At 45.6% G+C, this 13,132-nt stretch overlaps 1 protein-coding gene across 18 annotated transcripts in view; it reads right to left on the bottom strand.

Moving 5' to 3' along the window:
- Positions 1-13,132, bottom strand: part of Pard3 (par-3 family cell polarity regulator) — a 549,854-nt gene that overhangs the window by 449,229 nt on the left and 87,493 nt on the right. The window lies entirely within an intron of this gene.

Here is a 13,132-nt window from a genome sequence, read left to right as displayed (position 1 = left end):
GTTAACAAAAGCAGATTCCACTGGCTCTATGTGCCAAGATGTTGCAAGGTAGTGGCTGTTAGCACTCCTTCCGGGTTCCACCTCACAGTTACCTGGCAAAGGCCTAAATCAGTATAAAAGGGGCTGTTTGACCCCTCCTCACTCACTTGCTCTCTTACCCTCTTATCCTCTTCTCTGTCCCTTCTCTTCACATACCCCTCCCCCCATCTCTCTCTCCACATGTTCATGGCTGGTCTCTACTCCTCTACTCCTCCCCACCCCTGCTTGTCTCTGTCTCTACCCCCTCAACTCCCCTCTCCATGCCCTAAATAAACTCTATTTCATACTATATCCATCCCGTGGCTGGTACCTCATGGGGATAGGGATGTCTCGGTCTGGGTCTGCAGAGGCATCCCCTCCCCCACACCATACCGCACCTCTACCAAGCATATTCCTGGTTCTCTCTTTCCTTTTATAAAATGCAGCAGTGGCAGAGATCGGCATTCTCTGGATGCTGCCCAAACTCATCTCTAACACAGCCATGCCTCGGATGCACTAACGCATGGCATGTGTTACAGAAATGGAGAATCACTACCCTTGGTACTGGTTAGCCAGAGGGACAAGCAGCTCAGACCTTACTGGTCAATATAAGCAGGGGCACCATGGAAATCATCTCAGCTACTGAGACCTCTGTAAAAGGAACCATTCCTCTAGAATGCAAACACATGTATCACACACAGAGATATAAACTACACATACACACAAACGCAGACACACCACATATACCAGATACATACAAGCATGTACACAGACATATACACACAGAGCACATACACAAACACAACATACACACACATGTAAACACACATAAAATACACACATACACACACACACACACACACACACACACACACACACACATCATATGCTTGGAGAGAAAGGGTTTATTTCATTTATGTGTTCTGGGGCACAGTCCACTGGGGAAAGCCAAAACAGAACCTAGAGGCTGGGACTAAATAGAAAGACATGGAGGAGGGTGCTTGCTGTTCAGCCTGCTTTCTTTTACCATTTAGGACCAGTCCAGAGATGGGCTGCTCCCAGTGGGCTAGGCCTACCCATATTACTCACTAGTCAAGAAAATGCTTTACAGACTTGCCTACAGGCAAATCACATGAAGGTATTTTCTCAACTGAGAATCCCTCTTCCCAAATTACTACAGCTTCTGTCAAACTGACATAAAACTAACCAACACATATACTAAATACACATACACAATAGCATATATACATACATACAACAGACAGACATATAGACATAGAACACACACACTACACTACATATACATACACACATACATACTTATACAGACAGACACATATACAATAGCATACATACATACATACATATAGACATATAACACACTACATATACATACATACATACACATATACATACTTACACACAGACAGACACATACACAAACAGATACATAGAGATTCAAACAAACACATATCTACAAGTACACTCTTCCACTATGTGGCTTAACCGATCCACACAGTCCCCAAGGTTCATTCAATGCCACCCTCATGGTACTTTTAAGACTACCACTTTGAGTGTTTCAGAATTTGTTGTTTCTACTTTTGTTTGGCAGCCAAAGTCCTGAAACAAACCACCTTCCTAGATCCTTGTCTTTAAATCAAATGGTGTATTAACTGTGTTGAGGACATTTAGTATCCAATGTCCTGTGGCGAATAAGGAAAACCCTCAGCCATCACCTCCCGGCCAGTTAGGACAAGTACACTCTGTCTTCCACCACTCCCCCACACCCTGCAAGCGCTAGCATGAACAAACCAGCTAAAGTGGCAACTTCCACTTTTATATCATTTCTGCACGGGCAAGCAGACGGTCCTCCAAAACAGCTTACTGAACTTGTTTTTCATACACCTATCTCCTCCTGGATCAGCACCAAAATCATCCATCCAAAATTTAAGAGCTTCTATAAAATACCTTTAGGAAATCTTATAGTTGTCAAAATGGTGTACATAGGGGTGAACGCGACAGTGCAGTAAGTACACATAGAATGTGTTTAAAAAGCCAAACAAGAACAAATGACAGCATGACACACCACGTATGGTGGTGCAGGCTTACAATCCCACCACTGACAACAAGGAGACCAAAGGATCCCCGGGGTTTGCAAAGGCTGCCAGCTGGTCTACCCTAGATAATGAACTATAAGTCAATGAAAGACTCAACCTCAAATCATCTGGATAGCATCCCGAAGGATAACTTCTGGGGTTGTCCTCCAGCCTCCAAAAACATGCATGGTTCATGCACAGGCACGGGAACACGCACACACCTACGTGTGCACACATTAACATTTTATTTTTAATTCATCAACATGCTTGTTGCCTCCGGCTCATCTCCTGCAGTCCCGCTGCAGTCAGGTTTCCTCCCAAAACTGCTCCTCAGTCACCAGCAGCTTCCGCATCACTACATGCAATAGGTCCTTCTTCAATCCTTCTTGGTCTGCCAGCAAAATCTCACACTGCCAATCACTGTCTCTGAAATCTCCCATAATTTTTTTTCCGACCTTCTCACGAGCTGACCAAGGCTTTCTGAACATGAGACTTGTTGACTCCACATCAGGAGAGGTCCTGATTCAACAGTCAGATACTTATTATATGTATCAGACTTTTATATGCTCAATGAAGGGACTTTCAGGGGAGAGGGAATGAGCACATGAATGATTCTCTCCTTGTTAAAAAAAAAAAAACCAGAGGTGAGAAGGGCATCTGGAATGACCTCCCTACCCAGCATTAAGACCAGGAAGGGTGCTGGTGATGGTTTGGGTTTTTTGGGTTTTTTGGTTTTGGTTTTGGTTTTTTCAATTAGGATACCACTCTACATATCCCTGGCTTGCGTAGAACTAAGTAGACAAGGCTGGATTTGAACTATGTAGACAAGGCTAGATTTGAACTAACTATGTAGACAGGGCTGGATTTGAACTTGCAGTCTTCCTACATACATTTCCTGAATCCTGGGAATTCAAACTCTCTCCCGTTCCTAACACTTGACCTCCCATTTTACTTTCTACCTAACCTGCTTTCTCCAGTTTTGAATAACCTAACTTTTCATTTACTTATCATCCTCTCCTTTCTTCCTTCCTATGTTTTTTTCTCTTGTTAAAATCATCTTTTTAAACTCTCTGATACTGAAGTACGCTTCCAGGTCAGCAAAGGCTCAGCTCTACAGACAACACACCCGTGCTCGGACTTCAAGTAACACTTTAACTGAAAGAACTGGGTGTTAAAATATCAAGATGGGAGTTAAAGACCAAGCAGGCATGACCAGGACCTGAAAAACTCACTCCTGAATATCCACCCCTATGTTACACAGAGAGGCAAGCAAGGGAGACCACAGCCACAACAGACTGTGGCACAGGAGTCCTTTCAGACCACACATCAGACTTTTGAAGAGTAACTACCAAGGGTACAGCCCATATACTGCACTGTCCACAACATACCTTCCTTGTCTACTATAAGTGCCACCTGTTCCGGTAAGACCTGAAGAAAAAGGAGGAGCCTCAGGTCACAACGTAACATACAGTGTGTCAAAATACAGGAATCCCCACCAAAATACCAGGTGGGATTACAGTTTTAATATAGTTATATGATAAAATACAGTTGGAATGCATCCAGCATCTCACAACAGTCCACTGCTAATAGACTGAGTACAGCCTGAGGCTCAGTTGGTAGACTACCTTTGCTGGCAACCCTGAGGCCCTAGGTTCCATCCCCAGCAGAACATAAAAATCGGTGTGGTGGTACATGTCTGTAGTCCCAGCATTCCTGAGGTAGAGGTAGGAAGACAAGAAAAAGGAGAGCCTGTGTGTCGGGGCATGCTTGGCGTTCTTGTGAGTCTGGAGCTCTGTGTGTGTGTGTGTGTGTGTGTATGTGTGTGTGTGTGTGTGTGTTCATGTGCACACATACGTGTACATGTGTGATGTGTGGCTGTTAAAGGATAACACGTAGATTACTTTGTCCCCTTTGCCCCATGTGGGTTCCAGCGACTGAACTCATGAGTCAGGTTTGGTGGCAGATATTCCAGTCCAATGAAACACATCCCCTGCCCAAAACGCACCAACTTTTAAAAATTAAAAAGGAAAAAACAAAAAGCATCAGCAGGAAGCAAATAAGCCTATCCCAGTGGCTTCGAGATTCCTGTATCGTAAAGGCCCACACCTTGTCTATTTGCAAAACCTGAAGATAGAAAACAATTTTTTGGTTTTTTTGTTTTGTTGTATGTATGTATGTATGTATGTATGTATGTATGTATGTATGTATGTATTTTTAGAAATGTAATCTTCACTGTCCTTTCCTCTGGAAAGTACTGGAGGACGTGTCCCGACAAAACGAGGACTAGGCTGTGGACAAGAATGCTACAGCTTATGAAGCAAACAGCTGCTGTGAAGGAAAAGAATTCCCTGCTCTACAGAGATCACTGGGAAGCTGACCCTGAATGGTGACAAGACCCCAGAAAGCCGTTGGGGAGCAGACCTAAAACATGACCCACCTAGAATGAAGCTGCTGGGATCTCGAAGTGAAATGGCTCAGGATGATGTGGAAATAACATCCAAACTCACTGAGACGCTGCCTTGTAGCAGCAGTGGGGCAGTTAGGAGTCAGAGCACAGAAGGCCTCAGGGACAGCACGAACGTGAAGAGAGGTCCGTGTAGCTCAGCCACAAGCAGCATTCCACCGTGAAGACTACTGGGCTTTTAACCTAACCAAAACCATAACTACATTTGGTGGAAGACAGTCTATCAATAAGTATATTTGTATGAGAGGGATACACACACCATGACGGGGATCCGAGACTGGTTTTCTGGAACGGAAGGAAAGGAAGTATCCACTGAGCAATGGACAGAATCAACCAACTAGTGAGAAACTACATTAGAAAAAAGACATCAAGAAATAACAAAAGCAATTTATATAAAAATAAGGTGGTAGATTTCAAAAGAATGGGCTATTAGAGAAGGTAACTTGCACTCACTGCCATTCCAGATGGGTGGGTGGATGGATGATAGATAGATAGATAGATAGATAGATAGATAGATAGATAGATAGATAGATAGATAGATCGATCGATCGATCGATCAGAAAACTGAGGGTTTTCCTTAGACGATAAGACAACTGATTAACATTAAACATCCATTGAACCAATTAGGCACAAGGTAATTACATTCCTAAGACGAATGAAGCCACGGTTGCTAATAACTATACAAAGAGAAAACATTTCATTTTTGAAAGCTGGCTGACCTGTCAAAGTATCCTCCATTCCAGGTGGTACTGTAACTGTCTCTCCCATGTATTTAATCCAAAACAGACATTTTTAAACGGGATCTAGACTGTAGCAGTTAATGAAACGATGGTATTCCAAGGCAGCCATGACCTACGCGGCTTGGCTTCGATCATGTTTCCTCTTCAGAAATGCACGCCTTTACCTTGAACTTACAGAACTAGCTGTCGGTTTGCTGTGGGAACTCGCTTGAAAAGTAAACACGTTTCTGTTGCCTTCGCAACAGGAGTGGAGGGCGGGGATGGCCAGAGGTCACAGCTGACATCCAGCGACAAGATGACCTGCATCCCTCTCTGGGAGTGACTAACACGCTTTTCAACCCCAAGCCACGGCCACGCTGATGCCTCAACGCCACCCAGCAACCCACAGGTCTGTTGCCTCACAGGAGAGTGAAAGACATTACTCATCTCATTAATCAAAAGGGAAAGAGGCAACAGGGAAAAGCCAAGTTCAAGCTCACGAAAAATTCCCCATGTCTTTCTTCCTGTAGAACCAGGCAGTGCCTCACAGGGCGCCTGCGCCACCATTGGCCTCTTCCTCATCATTTCCATTAGGACGGGTGTGGTTTGGTTTCTCCCTCATTCCGCACCGAGAAGGAGACCTTAACATAGCATTCTTCTCCATTCTACTGGCAGCACCAGCGATCTTCCAGAGTCAACCCAAACAGCTTGCAACCTTCCCAACAGGCAGCTCGAGGGACGGGGAAACCAGTGATCAACCAAAGGACACAATGTAAGATGCTTTATAGAAACACAACTAAAGTAACCTTTTAAAAAGAAAAGGCCCAGGACGAGAGGAGAGAGGATTCAGGTTAAGAATACAAACTGCCCTTCCAGAGGACCCAACTTCAGTTCTCAGCACCCACAGGGAGGCTTACAACTGTCTGTAACTCCAGTTCTAAGGGATCTGACACCCTCTTCTGGCCCCTGGAGATACCGGAGAGTCACACACACAGACAAAACACCCATACTCATAAAAGTGAATGAATCTAGAGAGAGAGACAGAAACATAAATAGAGAAAGCAGCAGAGACACAGAGAGACACAGAGAGAGAAACAGAGAGAACCCACCATGGCCAACCTAAGCGCAGCATAGGGCACTAAAGACAAAATCCCGTGAAAAGGACAGTTAAAAGAGTGAGGATATTAAATAGGGAGTCGTGAACTGAGCAATGTTAAGTAAAAGCACAGCAGGGAATGCCTGCCGATGGGTGCATGAGATGTGTTGCCCTAAAGAAGCACCTAATGGCAGGGCGTTTGTACCATGTGGCTATATGCTTGTGACGTAGGAAGAAAGTGAATGTCACCCCCCTGCTAGGAAGGTGGGCCATGGGTGAATTGGCGACTCAAAATTTTTTTCTGGCACTTTAAAATAACGGGGGTGGGAGGGGGTATTCAAGGTCAAAGGGACAAAAACCATGATGATATTCAAATGTGGTCCTTGTTAAAGTTTTAAAAAAGAAAAGAGAGTCAGGCTAGGAATTGGGGCTCAATGCTGGAGCTCATATCTAGCTGTGCAAGGCAGGCCATAATTGGCATTCAAATTACCACACATTTTTTTTTAAAAAAAAAAAGGTTGTAGTATGGGGGAATAAACCTGGGCCCTTACACATGCTAGATAAATCCTCTACCATTGACTAAGACATGCCCACAGCTTACCCTGAGACACTGTCTCACTCAGTGTCAAAAGCCAGCCTTCAATTTGCTCTCTATAGTTCAAGCAGGCCTTCCTTGAACAGATGTCTGGGATTCCAGGCCTGCTCCATCATATCTAATCTAATACATGCAAAAAGTTAAAAGTCATCATAAAAGACATTTGGGGAACTACTTAAAAACCTTTACTGTAAATTATGCACCATATACTTATTAGAAGTTGTTGATTTTCCTAATTGTCATAATGATCTCGTAGACATTGAAGGAAAATGGTCTTCTCAGAGAATAGACTATGAAATATTCATAAGTGAAGTGTCAAGGCATGGCTATTATTTTAAAAGAGCCTGTTCAAGCTGGAGGACAGCTCAGTTGGTAAAGTGCTTGCCTTGCAAGCAAGAGAACCTGAGTCCAATCTCCAGAACAATGGAAGCCTGCCAGGTGAGGTGGCTTGTGCTGGGTAGACCAGTGCCTGAGAAGCAGGAAAAGGAGGATCCCTGGTGCTCACTAACCAGATGGCAAGATGATCAAATCTAATTGGTGAGCTCCAGGTCAATGAGACCCTGCTTCAACTGAAGTGGACAGTGTTCCACAATATGCCACCCAAAGTTGTACTCTATCCTATACACACTCATGCATATACATACATGCATGCATACATACATACATACACACACACTCACACATATACATACATACATAGTCACACACATAAACATATACACACTCACACATACATACACACACATACATGTACTCATACAAACATACTCATACACATTCACACACAGGCATGCATGCACACACATTCACATACATACACACGCATACATACATACACTCACAAATACATATATACACACATACATACACTCACCCATACATACTCACACACATATACATACACACTCACACATACATACACACATGCACTCACACAAACATACTTGCACACATACATACTCACACACATGCACACACACTCCACTCGGAGACTTACACACGCATGCATGCACACACACTCACACATACATGGACTTACACACACATGCAGGCACACACTCACAGATACATACACACAACACTCACATACACACACTCAAACATACACACATTCACGCACGCACACACACTCATAAACTCACACATGAACTTACACACACACACCCCTAGCTACATGAACACCCGTGCACATGCACACATACATACATACCCACATACTTAAAACTAGCTAGTTCTCAGTAAAGATGTAGTCAAGCACTCACAAGGAAACACCTACTGTACAGCAAGCATCTAGGAAAATATAAATTGTCCCAAGTCTTTAAACCAAGTAAGTTAACACAGAGAACTGGTTATAAGACAAGGAAGAGCTGAGATTTCTGAAGCCACTGCCCTCCATGCTGACTAAACAAGGTGGCAGCATAGCCCGCCAGAGGTTGATTGTGCAGGAGCTGGAATCTGAGGAAGCCTTCTCTGCACAGACTGAGTCCAGGGTGGGAGCTGGGATATGTCCTGTGAAGCGTCATCACGTGGCACACCCCACCACACCTCCCATTGCTCAGCCTGGACAGCGGTCAGCAGATACAGCTAATCCCCAACTATTCTTGGACTGTCCCATAACACTGGAAACCAGAGTAACTTCACACCAATGTGGTGACCGAGTTCATGAGAACACGGGAAGCCAGCCTAATCAGTGTTCCAGGGTGTAAAACTGCCAGGCACGTGAGAGGGGAGCCAGGGATGGAAATTCTTAATCGGTGCTAAGGACGAAATAGAAGACATTACACTGCAAGGCAATTCGTCTACCCACTGAGCTCAGCCTCCAACCCACTAGTGCAACTTGGGGCAGGGAGGAACTTGGTATCGTGTAAATAAATCTCTTTAAAGGCTTGAAATTGAAACTACACATCCAATAGCTAAGGCTATGGGGCTGTGTGCAGCCAAGACCAAAGTCCAGCTAAACATGCAATTATGAGAAACAAGTCGAGCCTATCCAATCCATGGGACACTGAACAGCAGTTCAAGTTCTTCCCCCAGGGCTGGAGACGCGGCTCGGCTTGTGCATGGCTTGCCTAGCATGCACGAAGACAGCATTCCATTCATAGCACATATAAACCAGGTGGGATGGCGTACACCAATAACTCCAGCACTCAGAAATGTGAAGGCAAGAAGATTGGATTCAAGGTCATCATCCTTGGCTTCTTCAGTGTTCCAGGCCAGCTTGGTCTACACTAAAGCCCTTTCTTTAAAATAAAGAGGGGAAGGGAGGTGTTGGGGGAGGAGGGAATAATTCCCCAGAACACTCTCTGTTCAAGGGAAATGACCCCTGGGATCCCTACAAGCTGGAGGTGCTCCCCCAACTTTGATTTCTCCTGCAATCTTTGATCTAGCCATTTAGACAGCCAGTGACTGTGTCTCTTCCTTTCCTGCTGCTTCTCAGTCCTGCGCAGAACTGGGCACTCAATCACTGAGGACTCAGTCCTGTAATTACTGAGGACGTGCCTCCGTCACAGGAATAGAGCACAGCACCCTGCCCACTGCCCACAGCCCGCCTTCCGCCTCCTGGAACATACCTGTTCTGCACCAGCATGCTTCCACATCTGAATTCTGAACTACCCTAGCTGTATTTGCACCCCCATCTCTGGTTTGAAACTGTCCCCCTGTGACTCTGGCTTCAGCCCCCCTCGGGTACTTATCCGGACACTGACTTGTACTGGCTTGAGCCTGTTTCCTTGTGCCCCTGCAGTACTCTGCTTTTCTCATTGGTAAGGTACCCAAAGGGACTTTTTATGAGCTTTCTTAAAATGCAGAACAAAGAGCAAACGCTGTGATATAGACGTAGATATGAATGAATGTTTTTATATGTGTTGTATGTATATGAATGTTATATATATGAATGATATACAACACACACACACACACACACACACACACACACACACGGAAGAAAGGCTTCAGACAAGTTCTTCCTGGGAAATTTAACCAACAAACAGCCCTGTGCTTTGCTAACAGCCCGGCAGACCCTTCATCCTCCAGCTTTGCAGCCTGACTCGAGAATCCCCATTGATTACTCTGTCTTATAGTCCAAGTGACATAAGGATGAAAGCATCCAGAAAGACAGACAGTTCCCCTGTGGTGAGGAGACCCAGCCACAGCTTGGACACCTTTGTTCCCACCCACAGGTTGGTTATCCGGGAGCCAGGATACACTGGCACCATGCCTCCAGTCACAGGGCATGTGAGGAATTGTGAAGACCTGGTACTGCGCCCTGACAGTGAGACAAAGGAAGGAGCATGTGAGACATTGGATGGGAAACACATTCAAGCCAAGGCAGACTGCTAGACAGCCGGCTCCCAGCCTCGAAAGCTCCCTCCACTGCTCTGCCAGGACAGCGCCTTGAAGGCTGGCACCAGGTGGTGCACCCCACCTCTCTCAAGCTCCTAGTTTACCCGCTAAAGGGCCACAGGTGGGGAGACCTGCAGTTGAGCATATCTCTGGGCTCCTCTTGTAGACTTACAAGGCTCCGTTTTGTATCAGAGACGAAATACTAAAACCTTTGGAGAGAGGTGATCACCCTCTCACCAAAGGAATGGTGGGGCCAGAAAAGACTACAGAGGCCTGGAAATGTGAGTGGTTCCCTCCAGGACACGCCTTTTCCTGAAGATCCAAGAAGCTGGCCAACACAGCCAACACGTAAAGGAGAAATTGAGCAAGAGAAAACCCTTCCCTGTGAGAAGGGCCTTTTTAAACTTGGAGGAGAGGGATCATGGATACTGTTGTCATGTCTGGGGAAGAACCCATTTGGCAAAGTGCTCGCCACACTAGCATACAGACCTGAGTTTGCTCTCCTGAAACCATGGCTTCTGAAAGAGACTAGGCATGGTGCCGAGCATCTGTAATCCCAGGGACAACAGATACTGGGGATACCTAGGGCTCACTGGTCAGGCAATTTAGCATACTTGGGGATTCCAGGTTCAACAAGGAGCTGTCTCAGAAAAGGATCAACATATGAGGTTGATCTCTGGCCTACATACAGACATGCAGGTATATACACACAGACACACACACAGACATACACACACAGACATACACACATACACTTGCACACACAGACGTATACATGCACATATACATACACAGACACACACACATATGCAGACACACACACACATGCATACATACACACACTTACATATAAAGATACACACATATACACATGCACACATACACACACATATGCACATGCACACATTCACACACACATACACATATAAAGACACACACACTCAGACATACATACACATACATACAAAGATGCACACATAGACACATGCACACATTCACACATACAAACACACATATACACATGCACACGTATAGACACACATATACACACGTACACGTATAGACACACACACATACACAGACACACACATATGCAAACACACTCATGCGTACATACACACACATACTCACATGTAAAGACACACACACACCCAGACACACACAGAGACCAGCACCAGCACCAATCAAACAAGATCTTTCACTTCTCAGAGTGCACAGAAAGAATGCTTTGCACAAAGTTATAGGCTGTGATTCCAACAGGATTGCAGCCAAACTGCAGAAAAAACAATCCGTGGACTCAAAATAGGGTTAGGGACCTCAAATAACTGTTTCTCTCATACACAGCAAAAAAGAGAATCCAAATAACCACCCTAGGAGATCCTTAAAGATAGTTATCAGCTGTGAGGGAAGAAAATCTGCACTGTGTGCTCACTCCCCAGGCAGCAAAGAGGAGACTCGGCTCAGACCAACGGAAACTCCGACCTGAAAGAGATGCCCACTGAAATACAACCCACTCTCACGGGCTCCGAAAGCTCTGAGTCAAACAAAGCAACTTGGAAACAGCTCCCTTCTCCCACTTCATCCAAACCTGCCTCTCGGCTTGTTCCTATAGAATAAAAAGTTTTTTTAAAACAACGGCAGCAATAAAATCCTTTCTCAGGTGACCCAATCACAAACACACGCGGTAATCCCATACACCTGGATCTCCTAAACAGGACTCAATCAAAAGAGATACTCGCCAACGGTTTGAGGGAAATAACCTGATCGTTCTGACGCCAAGCATCCGGAAGACCCAACACCTACCTCTGCTCTCCTCCTTGGAAGCCTGGGCAAGCAGTGAACCAACTGTAGCCTATGGCTCCTCCACTCAAACTCAGCCCAGCCCACCTGGTGAGGGCTCTCGGTCGAGGCCCCACAGCACCACATTGTCACCACACCAGGGCAGCACAAGGCAGGGCCCTAGACACCAGTGTTCTGCACGCAACTCCAAACAGCCATGAGAGGGTGGCCAGTCCAGGCTAGGTACATGAGACTGCCGTTGCCACAAGTGGAGCTCCCTCTCCTCCAGAGGACTCTTCTCCTCAGTCAAGGGAGGGAATCTATGATGGTATCTTCAAAGGACTGCCAAGACAAGAGTGCCCCTTCCTGTGGCTCTGCCATCTACTGGCAAGGAACCCAACAGTCAGGGCAGAGTGGCTCACAGGTAAGACCTCCATATGCCTGTGTCTGTCTGTCCCTGCAGATCAAGGTACTGGGCTCTCCTATCTCCTACTATGTGTGTGCTTGTTTGCACCTCCTGGAAAGGCAGGCTCATTCCTCCCACTGTGGTGCTCTTTCCCACACTCCACTTCCTGGCATAGATCTGTTTCTTCCTGGCACTGGTCATCAGTCCACGTTTATCTATCCCAGTCAGTCCACCACAGATGAAATGACAGAAACCTCATGCTGGAAAAACCCTGCCATTTATTACCCTGACAAATATTCAGATAACAGTCTTCCCTCACTGGGGGTATCGGGCAACAGATGAGCCCCCACCCTCCTAGATATGGCCCTGCCTTTATTCTCAGCCAAAAACAATGGACTTTTAGATATGTTTTATTAATTCCTGGATAACATCACATCAGGTGTTTTCCTCATGTTTACCAACCCCCCAACTCCTCCCTGATCCATCCACACCCTCCTACCACGCCCCCCAACTTCCTGTCCTCTTTTTTACTTTTAATTTCTTTTAACTAACCCACCTTATCCATTTTATACGTCCATTATATACTCCTGGGTGTGGGGCCTCCCACTAGCGCCTGG

The sequence above is a fragment of the Rattus norvegicus genome, chromosome 19, assembly GCF_036323735.1.
Source record: "Rattus norvegicus strain BN/NHsdMcwi chromosome 19, GRCr8, whole genome shotgun sequence".
Taxonomy (NCBI): Eukaryota; Metazoa; Chordata; class Mammalia; order Rodentia; family Muridae; genus Rattus; species Rattus norvegicus.
This window is presented reverse-complemented; position numbering and strand designations above follow the sequence as displayed.